Source organism: Procambarus clarkii, chromosome 21 (assembly GCF_040958095.1).
Source record: "Procambarus clarkii isolate CNS0578487 chromosome 21, FALCON_Pclarkii_2.0, whole genome shotgun sequence".
Classification (NCBI taxonomy): domain Eukaryota; kingdom Metazoa; phylum Arthropoda; class Malacostraca; order Decapoda; family Cambaridae; genus Procambarus; species Procambarus clarkii.
The window spans coordinates 41,846,625-41,853,820 of NC_091170.1; positions in this window are offsets into that span (position 1 = coordinate 41,846,625).

The following is a 7,196-nucleotide window of genomic DNA, read 5'->3' on the forward strand; positions in this document are numbered from 1 at the left end:
GTTGTTACCTCTGGTGGCTGGTTGTTACCTCTGCTGACTGGTTGTTACCTCTGCTGACTGGTTGTTACCTCTGGTGGCTGGTTGTTACCTCTGGTGGCTGGTTGTTACCTCTGGTGACTGGTTGTTACCTCTGCTGACTGATTGTTACCTCTGGTGGCTGGTTGTTACCTCTGCTGACTGGTTGTTACCTCTGCTGACTGGTTGTTACCTCTGCTGACTGGTTGTTACCTCTGGTGGCTGGTTGTTACCTCTGGTGGCTGGTTGTTACCTCTGGTGACTGGTTGTTACCTCTGGTGACTGGTTGTTACCTCTGGTGACTGGTTGTTACCTCTGGTGGCTGGTTGTTACCTCTGGTGGCTGGTTGTTACCTCTGGTGGCTGGTTGTTACCTCTGGTGGCTGGTTGTTACCTCTGGTGGCTGGTTGTTACCTCTGCTGGCTGGTTGTTACCTCTGGTGGCTGGTTGTTACCTCTGGTGGCTGGTTGTTACCTCTGGTGACTGGTTGTTACCTCTGGTGACTGGTTGTTACCTCTGGTGACTGGTTGTTACCTCTGCTGGCTGGTTGTTACCTCTGGTGACTGGTTGTTACCTCTGGTGACTGGTTGTTACCTCTGGTGACTGGTTGTTACCTCCTGATGTTAGTTTTGTCCGTTGGTGTTGGTGTTGCTGCTGTTTGTGTCTGTTGTCGGGTTACTGTTAACGCTCTATGGTTGGGTCTAATACTCTTGCAAGTGGTTCTACGGTAATTGGATTTCCTGACATTACTTGATGTCCTCCTGCTACTGGGTGTGGCGGTGATGGAGGAGCACCTGTGGTGGATCATGTCTCAAGTCCAGCAACCATGAGGCCTGGTCGAGGACCGGGCCGCGGGGGCGTTGAGCCCCGAGATCATCGCAGGGTAACCGCCAGGTAATCTAGCACCAGTGGTAGGCCTCCCCCCATACCGCACAGCTGCCATTACACATCTCGCATTAGCTTCTACAGCATTGGTTTAGCTTCATCTTTGTCTTAACCGACTCGCGCGCGCGTGTGGATGAGAAAGGGGGAGGGGGTAGCGGGCGGAGAAAGGCGAGGGGAAGAAGAGGGGAAAGGGGAGGTAGGGAGGGAGGGGAAAGGGGAGAGAGAGGTGGGGGAGGGGAGAGAAGAAGAGAGGGCTTCATCCACCTTCCTCTTCACCATGTAAACTATTTTTGTTCCCTTTCTTTTCTTTTTTTACACAAGTTGGAGTCTTTTACACATCCTCTCATTACTGATATTGACAGAGCATTTTGTTAAGCGTAATTAATTTCTGTAAAAAAAATTTCGGGGGAGATGTGGGGGGGGGGGTAAAATAAACAAAATATTCTTGGTGTTAATATTTCTGGCGCGGGGAGAAGAGGGGAATGAATCGCGTATTGTTTCAGTGGGATTTTTTCCCCTCGTCTCCGTTTCATTATTAAAGTGAAGTATCGAGCCTTGAAAAATCACACGGATGAATTTGATACCCGGAGTTAATGTTGAAAAGAACCGCGGTGCAACTGCAAGGTTTTCATTATCCTTTTTTACACACGTCCGTTGCAGTGGTTCCTACCTCGGGTGCCTGGGAGGAGGCTAGGACACGTGCTGGGTGCCGGGGAGGAGGCTAGGACACGGGCTGTGTGCCGGGGAGGAGGCTAGGACACGTGCTGGGTGCCGGGGAGGAGGCTAGGACACGTGCTGGGTGCCTAGGAGGAGGCTAGGACACGTGCTGGGTGCCTGGGAGGAGGCTAGGACACGTGCTGGGTGCCTGGGAGGAGGCTAGGACACGTGCTGGGTGCCTGGGAGGAGGCTAGGACACGTGCTGGGTGCCTGGGAGGAGGCTAGGACACGTGCTGGGTGCCTGGGAGGAGGCTAGGACACGTGCTGGGTTCCTGGGAGGAGGCTAGGACACGTGCTGGGTGCCTGGGAGGAGGCTAGGACACGTGCTGGGTGCCTGAGAGGAGGCTAGGACACGTGCTGGGTGCCTGGGAGGAGGCTAGGACACGTGCTGAATGCCTGGGAGGCGGCTAGGACACGTGCTGGGTGCCTGGGAGGAGGCTAGGACACGTGTTGGGTGCCTGGGAGGAGGCTAGGACACGTGCTGAATGCCTGGGAGGCGGCTAGGACACGTGCTGGGTGCCTGGGAGGCGGCTAGGATACGTGCTGGGTGCCTGGGAGGAGGCTAGGACACGTGCTGGGTGCCTGGGAGGAGGCTAGGACACGTGCTGGATGCCTGGGAGGAGGCTAGGACACGTGCTGGATGCCTGGGAGGAGGCTAGGACACGTGCTGGGTGCCTGGGAGGCTAGGACACGTGCTGGGTGCCGGGGAGGCGGCTAGGACACGTGCTGGGTGCCGGGGAGGCGGCTAGGACACGTGCTGGGTGCCTGGGAGGAGGCTAGGACACGTGCTGGATGCCCGGGAGGAGGCTAGGACACGTTCTGGGTGCCCGGGAGGAGGCTAGGACACGTGCTGGGTGCCTGGGAGGAGACTAGAACACGTGCTGGGTGCCTGTGAGGCGGCTAGGACACGTGCTGGGTGCCGGGGAGGCGGCTAGGACACGTGCTGGGTGCCTGGGAGGCTAGGACACGTACTGGGTGCCTGGGAGGAGGCTAGGACACGTGCTGGATGCCCGGGAGGAGGCCAGGACACGTGCTGGGTGCCGGGGAGGCGGCTAGGACACGTGCTGGGTGCCTGGGAGGAGACTAGAACACGTGCTGGGTGCCTGTGAGGCGGCTAGGACACGTGCTGGGTGCCTGTGAGGCGGCTAGGACACGTGCTGGGTGCCTGTGAGGCGGCTAGGACACGTGCTGGGTGCCGGGGAGGCGGCTAGGACACGTGCTGGGTGCCTGGGAGGCGGCTAGGACACGTGCTGGGTGCCTGGGAGGCTAGGACACGTGCTGGGTGCCGGGGAGGCGGCTAGGACACGTGCTGGGTGCCTGGGAGGCTAGGACACGTGCTGGTTGCCTGGGAGGAGGCTAGGACACGTGCTGGATGCCTGGGAGGAGGCTAGGACACGTGCTGGGTGCCCGGGAGGAGGCTAGGACACGTGCTGGGTGCCGGAGGTGGCGGCTAGGGACATGTGCTGGGTGCCGGGGAGGCGGCTAGGACACGTGCTGGGTGCCTGGGAGGCGGCTAGGACACGTGCTGGGTGCCTGGGAGGAGGCTAGGACACGTGCTGAATGCCTGGGAGGAGGCAAGGACACGTGCTGAATGCCTGGGAGGAGGCTAGGACACGTGCTGGGTGCCTGGGAGGAGGCTAGGACACGTGCTGGGTGCCTGGGAGGAGGCTAGGACACGTGCTGGGTGCCGGGGAGGCGGCTAGGACACGTGCTGGGTGCCGGGGAGGCGGCTAGGGACACGTGCCAAGTAAGAGTTCTAGACACTACTGCAGTAATGAGATAACGTCTCCCACCACACTACCGGTGATGTCAATGATTTGAATACAATGTTGCACACACTCATACAGCTACGCGTGCAAGACAGAAGGGAGCAACAGTGCAGGGGTCCATGCAACACGACCCCCTTTTTAGTAGTAATGACAGCCGAACATTCAATATCCTCGTCGTTTTAAGGTCTTTATATGTTGAATGAGGATTTCCAATCAAAAAAGGGAAACTATAGGACCTAAGTTTCCTGAATTACGTCAGGAAGTTACGTCGTCGTTTGCGTCATTATCATTCCCTCTGTTGTTGTTGTTATAGATCAGCTACTCTGAAAAAGTTCCAAGTAGCACGGGCTATGGTGAGCCCGTAGCTTACCTGGCATAGGAGCGGGCAAGAAGCACGGGCTATGGTTAGCCTGCATTCCCTCTGTTACAATGACATTATAATCTTCAACCAGCCCGAAAGAACGACTGATGATTAAAATTAAGCCAACCAGGAGGTGGCACGGGCATGAATAGCCCGTAAAGAGAAAGAACGACGATTACGGTCGACTAGACTTAAGGAAAGGACACATCATGTTGTTTTAAGATTCGCTACCTGGAACAAAAAGTTCCAAGTAGCACGGGCTATGGTGAGCCCGTAGGACAGGACAGTTTGGCGACGACAGTGTAGAGAGGGCGCCGGGCGGGGCGGACACCAGGAGGTACAAGTGGATTACGATGACGGGAAGATCATTTACATACATCAGGAAGACTTTTTAAGTCCTACCGCGGGCTTCCCGTGGCCGGCCCGGTCTCTCCATGGACCACTCCGTAAAAAAAAAATGCCACTCTTTTGTCTAGCCAGTGTCTTATGAACCCAAGCAACCCACCTAACCTATCGAAGCCAATGAAAAGAAAACGTCAATATTATGATAATTTAATTTTCCTAATAACGTCCCATTTTTCATGGAAATGGTCGATTTGTACAAAGTATGGGAGGTAATTTTAATGGGAATGGTGTGCCTGAAACGCTGTGTGTGTGTGTTAGTGACTTTGCAAGAATGTAACAACATCAGTTAATGTTGTCCGCTATTGTACCTTCTTGTATATGTATGAATAATAAGTAAGAAGTAAATAAATATTTTAAAGGTTGTGGGCCCCCCCCCCCCCGCCTCTCTGACACCACCTCTGAGTGCGCCACTCTTCTGTTTTGTGGCTAAAATGTTATTTTTTCTCCCCACTGAAACAGCCCAACCACTTGGACTGGACGGTAGAGCGACGGTCTTCCTTCATGCAGGTCGGCGTTCAATCCCCGACCGTCCAAGTGTTTAGGCACCATTCCCCCCCCCCCGTCCCATCCCAGATCCTTATCCTGACCCCCTTCCAAGTGCTATATAGTCATAATTACTTGGCGCTTTCTCCCGATAGTCCCCTTCTCTTCCCGCTGGAACAACTTCCCTGCCACGCCAGCGGCAGCGTCTTGCCCCCCCCCCCCTCTCCCGTGTGGGTACACTGTCTTGGCCTCTCTGACATTCCTCAAATATGCAGACTGCCCACCAACTCTTTGTTATGTTCATGCTTGTTGAACATGTTGCAAATTTGATTAGCTAATAGCTAAAATAATACGAATATTTACAACAATATGATAGGAAAACCAGAGGAGTGCAAGAGTTATAACCCAGTGGGACTAGCGAAGACTAGTGCACCAACCCGTCCTCTCACCTAATAGGTCGCCTTTATTACCTTCTCGTAACTATGGACAAAAATGCAGCCTATTAAGAAAAGTCTTATTCAGAAAATCGGACTCGATAGGTTAGGTGGGTTGCTTGGGTTGTCTTCCTTGCAGGTTAGGGTAAAAGGTTAGTTTTTTGACGGAGTGGTAAATCAAGAGAACGATCTTAATGCCGTCAGCATACAAAATAATAGCCGCCATTATATGTCGTGTGGGTATACGACTAGTGTGGGTATACGACTAGTGTGGGTATACGACTAGTGTGGGTATACGACTAGTGTGGGTATACGACTAGTTTGGGTATACGACTAGTTTGGGTATACGACTAGTGTGGGTATACGACTAGTGTGGGTATACGACTAGTGTGGGTATACGACTAGTGTGGGTATGACGTGTTGAACCCGACCCACAACAGCGTCCAATTTATACGCATTTTCCGACTAATGAGCACTGACCTCGGCAGGTTAGGTGACGCCAGCAAGATTCGTACTCTTCTCCTCTAACAAGAACGTATCAAAGTACGTTCTTGACCTCTTATGGTGTTGGAAAGAGATCTTGATAAACGCCTCTGATATGTGATCAACAGGGCTGTGATTCATGCGTCAGACTGCGAGCAGCGTTGTCTAACAGCCTGATTAACTAGTCAATCAGCAGGCCTGGTTAGAAAATGGGCCGCAGGGACATTGATTCCCAGAAGCCACGAAAGGTAGCCAGTAGGTAGAACGGCCTGGTGCAGTAGCCTCATGTCTGCTGGGTTGACGACGCCTTATCGAGTATATTTATATTTTGGCGTTTTGGATTACTATCTAAGGAAGAGGGAGGGGGAGAGGTGGAAGTAAGAGAGAGAGAGAGAGAGAGAGAGAGAGAGAGAGAGAGACAGACACAGAGGCAGGTGGAAAGGAGGGAGAGGGACGGGGAGGGGTGAGGGAGTGAGGTCAGGGCCTCGTGCCCCTTCAAGCTTCATCTGTTTTATTAAACTTTCCCTTTATGAGGTTCATTTGTTCATGTTGAATTGAACGTGAGTCTTTGTTTGTAAGAGGCTGTCTTTTGTTCTCTGTTTTGTGCACTTTGTTGTGCACCTGTTCTCTCTCTCTCGTCCATGTTCTCCAGTATTTGTTCCTGACACCACATGTTCCTCAGACCCATAATTCCCATTCCCTGGAGAACCTCCAACTCTTTGAGAGCCACTAAATTATAGTTTTTTCAGAGTCGACAATTGTTCCTATGTAAACTTTGAGGGTTGGCAGTGTGGCATTACCGGTGGCTGGCACCTAAATCATTGAGGAATTGGCCCTGTAGTGCCTAGTGTCGCAGGTAAGGCTGATTAATGCCAGCAGCCCGAGAAGAAATAAAGGTAAAGGTTAATTAATCATAACCCAAGTACCGATTCTTGACGCGAAATGCAAGAGCAGAGGTAATCGCCTCTGGAGGGTGTTAGGGAGGTTGAGGAGCTGGGTTGGGGGTTGGAATGGGGGGATTGGGGGGGGAGGAACGGACGGAGGTAGACTCATGTTTGTAGGTTACAAGTGTGGGAGTTTCGCCTCTACATGTTGGGGGGGGAGGGGAACTTGTATTGCCTTGTGTGTGAGCGACGGATAGAGGGGGTAGAAGAGGCAAGAGGGGGGGGGGAGGGATAAGAGAGGCGAGTGTACTCACGTAGATGTACACCCTAATTTGTGCTTGCGGGGGTTAAGCTTCGGCTCTTTGGTCCCGTCTCTTAGCTTCCAATCAACTGTTTTATAAGTTGGAGAACCTATTGGGCTCTGTCATTTCTACATTTGAAACTGTGTATGGAGTAGCCTTAACCTCATCACTTCCTAGTGCAATCCATTTGTTAACTACTCTGACACAACAAATTATTTATAATGTCTCTGTGGCTCATTTGGGTACTTAGCTTCCACCTGTGTCCCCTAGTGCGAGTACCACCCGTGTTAAATAATGCCTATATACCATGTTAATTCGTCTGAGAATTTTTGTAGGTGGTTATCCTGTGTTTTCCAGTGACATGAGGGTTAATTAGCTGTTCTTCGTGACTCTCACCTCTCAGCTCCGGGACTAGTCTTTAGGCATACCCCTGAACTTTCTCTAACTTCGTCTTGTGTA